The following is a 12,229-nucleotide window of genomic DNA, read 5'->3' on the forward strand; positions in this document are numbered from 1 at the left end:
GGATTATGAAAAGGAGCATGTAAGGGAAAAAGTTCTACTCAGGGGAGGAGAAGAATTTTTTTTTGAGTTTCTAATCAGTATCATAGACGCCAACAAAGGTATTGTCAAAAACAAGAAAAGAAAACAACTAAAACCAATGATGGAAAGCAAAACTCAATTCTTGGTGATGATAGATGCATCATATTGCGTCAAGGACAAAATAATGGGGAGATATCCCCAGCCATGAAATGCACAAATCAATGCACCAAAACGAAACAAAAATCGGGCGCTTGATAAGACTAAGGGGACATAACCTCCAATGACTAAGACTGAGTGCAAAGCGAAGTATAAGGAGTTGAAACGGACCTTGAAAGAGGTTTGGACAACTGAAATGGAGTCACATAGTGACAAACTAGGAGCAATCAGTGTCCCTTTGCACTACAAAAAGTACTCTACAAGATCAACGAATCATAGTGGAGCAACTGTTGAGTCAACCAAAAGAACCAAGAAAATCCTATGAGGGACCTAAAAACGCCAAACAAATTGACCTAGAAGAGTTAGGAGAGGACTCAAAGCCAACATACATTAGGCCACATATTTGTCTCAAGAGGAGGAAGAAATTCTCATTCAGATGCTCGGGGGGTTCACTATGTGTAAAACTACCATATCATGTGCGTTCAAGATATGTTTGTAAAACCCCTTATCTGTAAATTTTGTTAGGAATATAATGTACCCTTTTCATTTAAAATCTGTAAGTTTTTTTCAAATTTGAAAAATAACATCCTTCTGTATATATATTTCTGTAAGTTTCAAGAACTTTAAATACCCTTCTGTTGAACTCACGTGATAGGTTACATTTTTCTTAGGTGACCTCCCCGGGTTCGGATGTTAAAATAGTATAGGGATTTTTTTGCTTGGTCCTACAAAGATCTCAAGGGAGTGGATCCTAAAATATTTCACCATACTATCCCTATGAGAGATGAAGCTAAGACATGCAAACAACGACCATACACCTACAATGAGACCTTTGCTAAGAAAATCAAGGATGAGATTGAGAAGCTCAAGAAAGCAAAATTCATATATAAAATAGAACACACTGATTGGGTATCATATTGTGGTAGTACCAAAAGAGAATGGCAAAGTGTGTGTGCACCTTAAGAAGATAAATGCAGCTACCATACAAAAAAAAATTCTTCTTCCAATCACGGATCATGTTCTAGAACAAGTAACTGGGAAAGAGGCTTATAGCTTCTTGGATGGATTCTTTGGTTATAATCAATTAGCCATAGATCCCAAGGATCAACATAAAATGGCTTTTGCCAAAAAATGGGAAATTTTTGCTTATAAGGTTATGCCTTTTGGACTGACCATGCACTAGCAACATTCCAGCAGCTAATGAGCCATGCTTTTAAGGAATATCTACGGAATTTCCTAGAAGTTTACATGGATGATATTTGTGTGCTTTCTACAAAAAGAGAGAACCATTTTGAGCACTTAAAGTGTGTCTTTGAGAAATGCCGTTCACATAGGATTTGTTTAAATTTGGAAAATTGCCTATTTATGGTTAGACATGGCAAAATTCTTGTACATATTGCATCGAAAAATGGTACTGCCACAGACATGGAGAAAGTAGCAGTAATTGCTGAGATGTCGATACCAACCAATGTCAAGGAAGTTTCAGCATTTTTGGGGCATTGTGGCTATTACCGTAGACTCATTACATGTATGCAATCATAGAAAAACCCATTTATGGCCTTATCAATCACTTTGAATCGATGGATGAATGTGAGGAGTCATTCTAGAAGCTTAAACAAGCCTTGACATTGGCACCAATATTGAAGACTCTAGACTGGAACAAAGTTTTCCATGTGCATGGTGATGCTAAAATTTTTGCTATTGGAGGCATATTAGCTCAGCCAGGTGAAGGGACAATGGACTTTCCTATCTCCTATGCTAACATACAGCTAGTCTAAGCTGAAAAGAACTATACCACCACCAAAAGGGAAGGCATGGGAATGGTGTATGCATTTAAGAAATTTCGACACTACTTGTTAGCTAACAAGTTTGTCTTTTTCATAGATCACCAAGCCTTACTTGATTTGGTGAATAAGCCATGCAATACAGATAAATTTTGCTAAAATTTGTGTTTCTTACACCTCCAGGTGTTGCATTAGCATTTCTACTTGTTAGTAAGGGGTGAAACAAGTCCGACAAGAATTTTTTGATGATTTTTTGTCAAGATCTCTCTCATCGACATCTAAAGATCGAAAGAAGAAAATCATGAAGACAAAATGACAGAGCTACCACCGTACCAGCTGAAAGAGGAGTCCCTCAAAGAGCCTCAAAGAGGCTAACGTTATGTGGCTAGTCAAAGATCGGTTAGAGCACGAGCACTTGATTGTCCATCATGGGATTTTCAAAAGTGCTCAAGGGGAAAAAGTAGAAGTGAAAATGCTGCCAAGAGAAGCCAAAGACCTAGAAAGGGAGGAGACTGTTACGTTGCTGTGGGAAAAGATGGGCCTCACTTATCACATTCAATTAGAACCATGCGGTGTCGATTATCAAAGAGCTTACGAGATGATCCATAGCATCAACGAATAAGGTCAAGCCACTATTTCGGATATGAAAAACACCCAATGGAGGTAAACATCACAGAGGAACAAATAGCTGATGCCTTGAAGCTTCCCAAGGGGGGAAAGCCAATGAGAGACCGCCAGCTAGCTACTACGGCCATATTCACTCATAAATCAATATCATTTTCTGATCTCAGGCAAAAGGAAATAGAGTAGGCACTACGGCTTTACCATCAACACATCCATTCCACTACAAAGAGGCCAACCTGCTATAGTTTCCCTAATCACGCAATAACATCAACCTTTACATGAGCATGGAAGAAATAGGGATCTACATATGTGAATCATGCTCAGTATATTCACACTACCCTCACACACGTAAAGAAGCAAGAAAAGATATCATTTTTGGGGGCTCCAGAAGTACTCACTAGGATAGCATATCATGCTATTGGCCAAGTTGATCACTTACCACTAGCCCCCAAGAAAAATCTATGGCTAGCAAGCAAAATGGGTGCAAAAGAAGAAGAAGAAGAAGAAGTACCACCTAGAGCACCACCCATTTCAACAAGATTGCGACGAAGATTAGTCAAAGTTTTTGAAGCGAAGACTGAGAAGAAAATAGCCACTGCATTTGTGGCACATCAAAGTGACAAAGAGTCAAAAGAAGAAGATACCAGACCCTTCGCACCTACAATAAGCTTGCTTGCAGATGAAGAAAACTTGCTCAAAATCCAAGTAAAAGAAGAAACTGAGCAAGTAGGGAAGGAGATAATGCAGTTGGAGGAGCAGATTCTTCATTCCATCAATGTCAACCTTCTCACACTAGAAACTATCAATGAAGAATGGAACCAACAGGCACTCCCCTATCCACTCATCAAGTTTGAAGTAGTGCAAATTTAAGAAATACTACTCAAGGAGCTTGCCGCCAACCCAGTAATGGTACACCCTAATTGGCGTGACATTTGGCTAAACTAGCACCCAAGATACCTCATTCTTTACACCAATGCACCAATGGAAATCAGCAAGATCCGATGCAGGGCCCAATTTTGAGGGTCCGCAATTGGCGACAACATTCCATCATCGAGCAAAAGCGGCCTACTTGGCTTAATTATTTGCAATTCCCACTGCCACCACAAGGCAAACCCACTGAAGATTATATGGTGGAGAATCTCTCATCAACAAAGAAGCTTTTTTCGCAGGATACAAGACTTGGTTTGCATCATGCTGGTCAAGATTTAAAAACTGCTTCTTACTTGCCTGGAAACCTTCCATCGAGCCGAGCAGATTGATGCCACCTGGATGTCATTCCTTGAAGGCAATCAAGGCCTGTGCTATGATTTGTCAGAGCAACTATTAGAGGAGGTACTCCATGGTTTCTACGCTAAGGTAATGTTCTTACCCTGCTACTACATGCAGACATTCGAAGAGGCATTCTGCACGGGCTTCTTCACTTACACAAGCAAGATATTCAACCCGGCCATCGCCAACTTAAGAGCTCATTTTTTAAGTTACTCTACCATTGAGCACAAAAACAGAATTACTATGCAAGTTTTAGCTACAACAGAGAAAGAGCTTCGGATCAAGTATCAGCATGGAATGGATCACCACATAAAGATCACTGAAGCGCGGAAGCCCAACCACTACTTAGCACCCTAAGTAGCTGTGTCGCGAACAACACTGTCAAGGAGGGTGGGAATGCTAGCGGCTCACCTAACATGAACATCAAAGTGACAACATCATCATTTTTCATCCCCACTTATTGTAGAAAATCTTATTCATTAATTTGAAAACCCTGTAAAAGTCCAAACATGTTGTATCACAATTGATTGCCAAGAGTGAAAAGAGGCCAGATGCTTCCAAAGTTGTAATTATTTTCACTTCCTAGCATTATTACTGAGCCAAATTAGCTAGGGATCCATTTCTTAAACCTTGGCTAAGGTATAAAATCCAATTTTTTGTAACTTTTGACCTAAGTTTTTGGATAATGAAAGTGTGAGTGTACGCTGCTGTAATGTGTTGTGAGCTCTCTACTGTTTCATCTCTTTGTGTCTCCCTTGTGTGGTGTTGTATTGCGATTCCGAGCATATTAAAACTCTTGCAAGTGAAAGCTCTTCCTTTCTATTTAAGTTTCTTGCAATGAAGTTGTGTTTTTTGTCGTGCCCATCTACGAGCCGATTTCATTCCTTACGCACCATACACGCGTCAAAACTAGCTTTTGATCATAGGAGTAGATAAAGCATGTCATAAGAAAGCTATAGAGTGCTTCGGAGGCCGAAATCAACCTGCCCAAAACAATCTGCTTATCTTTGGTGCAATATTGTCCAAGTGTCAAAAATGACTTTTGAGCACATGAGGTTGGTGAGGATACTTTGCACATTCTAGGTAGCAAGTTTCACTACATTTGGAGCACTATAGCTACATGAAATCATCTTAGTAGGCTTAAGGTAAGAAGGTTAGATTTTGGCGGTTGACGCACACTTGAGACTGATCTAGGTGAGAGCACACTAGACTTGGGTTTTCCAAGAGATTAGCTATCTCTTGTAGCCTCTATGCACTAGTCGAATCAGCTACATCCCACGGATTGACATTTTATGTCTGTGGTTCTCAGGGAGGGTTGTTGGGGGGTGTGTGAGCTTTGTTGGACCTCTTGTGTATGAATACCCTCTCCAACTCATATCCTATGTGTCGAGCCATGTAAGCATCAAAACAATGTAAAACCATGTGATGACCCATGTGTGCCATGTGTACCCTAAATGTGGTATATGCCTCTTCAACCTGCAGAACTCAAATTTCAGCCTTCTACCCACATTATGGAACCCCAAGATTAACCCAAATTCATCCATGATGTTAGCAAATGGTCCCCCAAGGAAACCCTAATCATTGGCCTATATAGTGGCCCTCTCGTGTACTCATTCATTGTAATGCAATGACTATGTTCATTTCCAGCATGAATGGTTCATTGTATTCTTCCATAGCTCAATTATCTCTACATATGGCACCCACTTAGCTTGAGCATTTTGAAGCTTTCTTAGTGCTGCCTCAAGGGAAGTGTGATTTGACATGCAGTATATTTGAGTAGAAATCTTCCAATTCAGGTTAATCATCTTCTTTCTAAATCAATGTCCCTGAATGTCAAATATCAAACATAATTTTTTGTGTTTCTAAAAGTACAATACACCATTGTGTGACACTCGCTTGGTATTTACAACATTGTTTTGAAATACAAAAATCTTAGATGTAATCTCCCTGGTTGATTTCTCTTCACTGCTTATTTGAACTTCCATTATTCGGCTTGAAGTCATATTCTTAAGTGCACATCTTCAACAAAAACATTGAATATTATTTTTTAAAATATACATAATATTATATAATAAAGCTAGTTAACATAATGTGTTCAATTTCTTCTATCCCTTTCATTTATGCTAGATGTGCGTTATTGTTTTCTAGCAAATTGCAGCTTGCATGCATAGTGGGAGGAGCAATTCATACAAGATCGACAAATCTGCATTCAAAAGTTTTGTTAATTCAATCCTTAATGCCATATGTATGCAGTAGGACAAATCTACAAGGCAGGGCACAACTTCTGTTCTTATAAATTTTGGAGAGACACTGTGCCAACTCTTCACCGTATTGTTGTTGGGAACTCGCTTAGCTCAAGCACTTTACAACCTCTTAGAACCATTTTTAAACATTTGTCAAATGAAAAGTTTAACTTTTTTGTTACTTTTTTCGTAGCTTTAGAAGGGTAGTGCCGTTTTACGTGCAACATATTCGAGTAGAAATCTCGCAATTGAGGTCAATCATCTTCATTTTGAAATCTCGCAATCGATGTCAATCATCTTCATTTTGAAATCAATTTCCTTGAGTGTCATATAATAAAATAGAGCTTGTTGTGTTTCTAGAAGTGCATTACACCATTGTGTGACACTCACTTGGTATTTTCAGCATTGTTTTGAATGGGATCAATATTAAAATCTTAGATGCAATGACCCTAGTAATTTTTGCCTGCCATTATTTGGGTTGGAACCATATTCAAATGTGCACATCTTCCACATAAACATTGCATTCTATTTTTGAGAATATGTATAACATTAGTCTTACAATATAAATACACCTTTTCATAATTTGACTAGCGAATGTGTTTTTCTCGTGTCTATTGTGTTTTTGTAAGCTTTGATTTTCATGCATGTTATCAATGACATGATTCAGTGACTACAATACTATCCTTATGTCTCACCTCTCCCCTTCGTCGACAAGACCAACCAAGCAAACCTAGTAAAATCGCACCCAAATGGCGGTCTATTTCAATGTTTGCAAATAACTAAGGTTTAGTATAATTTTAAGTGGTTAAATTTGCAACCTCTTGGCTAGATTCCTAGCTTGCCTTGAAAAGTGCAAATACCAGCAAATGCTTCAAAAATTGACCTAAAAGCGGGAAGAGTTTTAAGTGGGCCCTTAATGTTTTCGCCAGGCCCTGATATAATTAAGTGCACAAGCATGTGGAGAAAGCGTCCAAGCCCCCGAGGCCGGGACAGGGGCGACATGGCACGAAACAGTTGAGCGGTGATAGGTGAGTTGGGCTTTGCAACTTCGTTACTCCAGCTCGACAATGCTCCAGAAATGTCGAAACCGACCGTATGAAGTGGGCTTGTTATGGAAGGAGTACTTCAGGGATCCCACCCAGTGGTGGGACAATCGCACAAGCAAGACTAGCCCTTCATTTCCAGACTTCAAACATAAAGTGACCAGAGATCCCTTGTGGATCGATGGCCGGTGCACTCCATCGTGGGTTCATGAAGAGCTCAAAAGGGAGCAGGGGACAGACGATGGCAACACAGTTCTCGGCAATGGCTTGAAAGCAGAAGAAACATATTTTGTGGGTTTACTGAGAGCCTGTGCCAGAACAAAGGATTTGCGCAAAGGCAGTATAGCACATGCTGATCTTCAGAGAGGGGGATTTTTGGAGAAGAGCTTTCTTGTGGGTGATGCACTAGTCAACATGTATGCCAAATGTGGTGCTGTGGCAAAAGCACAAGAAGTACTTGATGGCTTGCCTGCTCGAAATGTTTTCACCTGGACTGCATTAATTGCTGGATACGCACAGCAGGGCCAAGGTGAGAAAGCTCTCAGCAACTTTGATCGGATGCGGGGGGAGGGCATTGCTCCGGATGCAGCAACTTTTGCTTGCATTTTGAAAGCATGCGGAAGCACAGGAAATATTGGCAAGGGTGAACTAGTTCATGATGAGATCGGCAGGAGGGGGTTGTTGCGTGATAACATTGTGCTCAGAACTGCCTTGGTGGGCATGTATGCAAAATGCGGTGCCCTTGCCAAAGCACGACAAGTGCTTGAGGAGATCCCTTCTCGAGATGCTGTCTCTTGGAATGCACTTATGGCTGGTTATGCTCAGCAGGGTAGAGGTGAGGAAGTGCTGAACTGTTTTGAGCACATGCAAGGTGAGGGCCTCTCCCCCAATGCAGTGACCATCGCATGTGTTCTGAAAGCATGTGGCAGCATAGGAGGTGCAGACAAGGTAGAACAACTTCTTGATAAGATTGTTAGGCAGGGATTGTTAGGTAAAGATATTGTGCTTGGCAGTGCATTGGTGGATCTGTATGCCAAATGTGGCGCACTTGTGAAAGCACGGCGGGTGTTTGAGGAAATCTCCACTCGGGATGTTGTCTCATGGAATGCGCTCATAGCAGGATATGCCCAGAATGGCCAAGGTGAGGAAGCTCTCGCTTGTTTTGAGCGGATGCATGAGGAGGGCCTTCCTCCTAATGCAGTGACCTTCACTTGCGCCTTGCAAGCTTGTGGATGCATGGGAGCAATTGACAAGGGGGAACAAATCCATGATGAGACTTCTAGGCAGGCGTTGTTGGGTAAAGATATTGTGCTTGGCAATGCTTTAATTGACATGTATGTAAAATGTCATGCTCTTGCAAAAGCACAAAAAGTGTTAGATGAGCTCCTTGCTCGAGATGTATTCTCTTGGTCTACACTAATTGCAGGCTATGCCCAGCATGGCCAATGTGAGGAAGCCCTCAATTGCTTTGAACGGATGCAAGGGGAGGGCCTCACTCCAAATGCAGTGACTTTCACTTGCATTTTGAAAGCGTGTGGCAGCATAGGAGCCGTTGACAAGGGGAAACGAATACATGATGAGATAACCAGGCAGGGTTTGTTGGGAAATGATATTATGTTGGGCAATGCTTTGGTGGACATGTATGCGAAATGTGGCTCACTTGGCAAAGCACGGAAAGTGCTTAAGAAACTCCCTATTCGGGATGTTGTCTCTTGGTCTGCACTCATTGTAGGATATGTAGAACAAGGTCAAATTGAGGAAGCTTTGGATTGCTTTGAGGAGATGCAAGGGGAGGGTGTTTACCCGAATGAAGTGACCTTTGCTTATGCTTTGAAAGCTTGCAGTAGCATAGGAGCAGCCAACAAGGGGCAACAAATTCATGACGAAATCACCAAGCAGGGGTTGCTGAAAAAGCACGCTGAGCTTGGTTATTCTTTGGTCGACATGTTTGCCAAATGTGGTGCTCTCGCAAAAGCACGACAAGTTCTTGAAGAGCTCCCTTCTCAAAATGTTGACTCATGGACTGCACTAATTGGAGGATATGCCCAACAGGGTCACACGAAGGATGCATTGGATTGTTTTGAAAAAATGCAAAGCGAGGGCGTTTCTCCAAATGCGTTCACGTTTTCTTGTGTTCTCAATGCATGCAGTCACTCGGGTCTGGTGGATGAGGGTGAGATGTATTTTGCGTCCATGGATACAAAACATGGCATTGAGCCAGATGTAGCACACTACACTTGCATGGTTGATCTATATGGGCGTGCAGGGCACCTCGACAGGGCAGTAGCAGTGGTCCAGAACATGCCGTCTTCCGATGATTGTATAGCATGGCTTGCCTTGCTGGGCGCTTGTCGGAAATGGCAAGATGTAAAGATTGGCAGATGGGCCTTTGAACATGCAGTTCGGCAAGATGAAAGCGATGCTGCGGCATATGTCCTTATGGCTAATATTTATTCAGCTGCTGGCATGAAGGAGGAGGCAGAAATCATTGAAGCTATGAGAGTGAAAAATAAAGCATGGAGGAAGCCGGGACGTAGTTTTTGGGTTGCTTCAAGTGGCAAGGTTCATTCTTTTTCAGTTGGGGATACAAAGCATGCGCAAAGTAAACTAATATATACAAAGCTACAAGATCTTTGTCGTGAAATGTCACAGTGTGGGTACCATCCAAATTTGCAATGGGTGGCATAGAGTATGCCTGACGAGGAAAAGGCAGATTTGCTCTGTAGTCATAGTGAAAAGCTGGCCCTTGCGTGTGCCCTTATCAATACAGCTCAAGGAGAAAGCATACGTATTGTCAAGAATATGCGCATGTGTGGTGATTGCCATGTTGCCACAGCACTCATTTCAAAAATAGAGAAGCGAAGAATTGTGATCAGAGACAAGAACCGCAGTCATGATTTTGAAGATGGAAAGTGCTCTTGTGGGGACTATTGGTGATATGTAGCAGAAGCTTTTCAAAATCTCAATAGAGAGTTCCTTTGCTTACCTAATAAAGGATGCCAACAAAGAAGTCAAACTTATTTGCAAGCGTGCTTTCAAGTAAATGGAAAAATTGGCTTCTCCTTGCAAGTGCCACCTTAAATCCTCCTTCGACTACCGAGGTAAACACTTACGAGGAAGGAAAGAAAAAACTTTGGAGTAATAGCAGTTTCGCATGGTTGAGTGGTACGATCTATGGCTGTGCGAAAGTTGATAGTGCAAGGGTAAACCTTGGCCTTGGCCTTGTCTATTGCACCCTAAAAAACTTGACAAAAGGGCTTTGTTAAGGGCCTTTATATTCTAGATCATCATAGTCATCATTACATGTGAATGGTGCATTTAACATGATCCAAATGCAAACTGGCAAAACCTATGTACACTTTTCTGGATTTGAACAAATCGGATATAAGCGGCACTTTCCAAAGACTTTTCTTAGAAATTGATTCCCTAAATGTACACACTAGTCATCCATATGTACTCTAAGAGAATTCTTAGATGTTCATTAATATCATGACTAATTAGTCTTTTAAAGATAGTTGGAGCATTAGTCAATCCGAATGACATGAATGTGTAAGCAAAAATGTCTCATTTAGTTGCAAAAGTTGTTTTGTGTTGGCCCTTATAGTGTATAGCAAGTTGGTTATACTGTGAAAATCCATCGAAAAATATCACCACTCTTTCCAAAACATGTTTTGTGATTGGTAGATGATACTTATTCCTAATGGTTGACGCATTCATCTTTTGGGATTCACACAAACTTGAATTTGACACTATTACAATTGGTGACACCCAGCCTATATTTTCAATCCCATTTATGAATTTTAGCCGAGTTTCTCAATTTCTTCTTTATTCTTCTTGAAACACGTCTCATTATAAGTACACGGTCTTTGTCTTGATGGCCTCAAACATTTAGCATAGGGATTGTGTGTTGACACATCCTTGGATCCACCCCTTTCAAGTCTTTGTAAGACTATACAACTACATCGATGTATTCCTTTAGGGTTTCAATAAAAATCTCTTCTTTCTCAAGAGATAAGCCCATAGCAATGTATGCTAGCTTACATTCTTCACCCGGTAAGGCAAGATCTACTTGGCCTCTTGTGGGCCATCATAGGATTTCCCAACCTCCTTTAACACCCTCATCGATTATTGAAGCATAATCCTCCTATCTTGAAGCGCATATTTTTTTATGATGGGATGGTACACTTATCGCATCACTCAATGTACCCTCATCCGATGTAACATGCTTGGACACTCCAAGCAAAAAATCAATAGCAACACGTAAGAAACTGCAACAAAAAACCTTGAAAAGAGTGAGAAGAGGAGAGTCTACAAGAAGCAACGGAGTTTCGCTTCCAAATGCACTGGCCCCAAAGACTGATGTCCCTTCCAATATTTCTTTCTTTATTGCTTCACAAAGGTACAATTGCAAAGGGTCCCTCTCCCTCGTGATACTCCTAAGCTAATCTGTTGAGAAAGAGGCCTTGACTGGCGAGTTAAATATGCAAGGGGCCCAAAAACTAGGTGCCCCCAAAAGCTCCTTAGTTGAAAAGTTGTAGGTCCAAAAGATGGTGCCCCCTCTTGCTTCCGCGTTTTTTGACCATCCGTATGACTATCTGCATTTTTTACAACCCCCATGTTTTGGAGGCATCTGTACTTATGCCACATTAGCTTCTTTACGTTTTTAGGGTTTTAGGCTTCTCGGTCAGTGAGTCCAACATTGATAGGGTTAGGGGTTTCAAACTCTAATTCCTTTGTATCTTGGCATGTCACTAATTTGTGACATCCGATTCCATTTTAGTTGTCCAGTCCTGTTTCAAGGTCTTTCTGAACAATGTCTATTCTACTTTAAATTGATGACACTTCATGTCCACCTTCAACTTTATTTGTTCATTTAGGTTTCTTTTTTGACTTCATTTTGTATTTTATTTCTTGCAAGGTTCCTTCACTTGGGTACTTCTTTCTATCAATTTCTATGGATACCATCCAAATCGAAATTATGTCATAACCCTCTTCGTTGCAAAATTTAGTAGGAGTGGAATCATTCACACACGTATCTATTGTCACCAAAACTTAAGTCCATTCTGTTGGCTTCAAGCCTTTGTCTATGTGT

General features: G+C 41.0%; 1 pseudogene; it reads left to right on the forward strand.

Moving 5' to 3' along the window:
* The first annotated feature begins 7,031 nt into the window (after positions 1-7,031).
* On the forward strand, positions 7,032-10,505 carry LOC147434167 (pentatricopeptide repeat-containing protein At3g26782, mitochondrial-like; annotated as a pseudogene).
* The last annotated feature ends 1,724 nt before the right edge of the window (positions 10,506-12,229 follow it).

This window comes from Adiantum capillus-veneris, chromosome 19 (assembly GCF_014529385.1).
Source record: "Adiantum capillus-veneris isolate H3 chromosome 19, ASM1452938v2, whole genome shotgun sequence".
Taxonomy (NCBI): Eukaryota; Viridiplantae; Streptophyta; class Polypodiopsida; order Polypodiales; family Pteridaceae; genus Adiantum; species Adiantum capillus-veneris.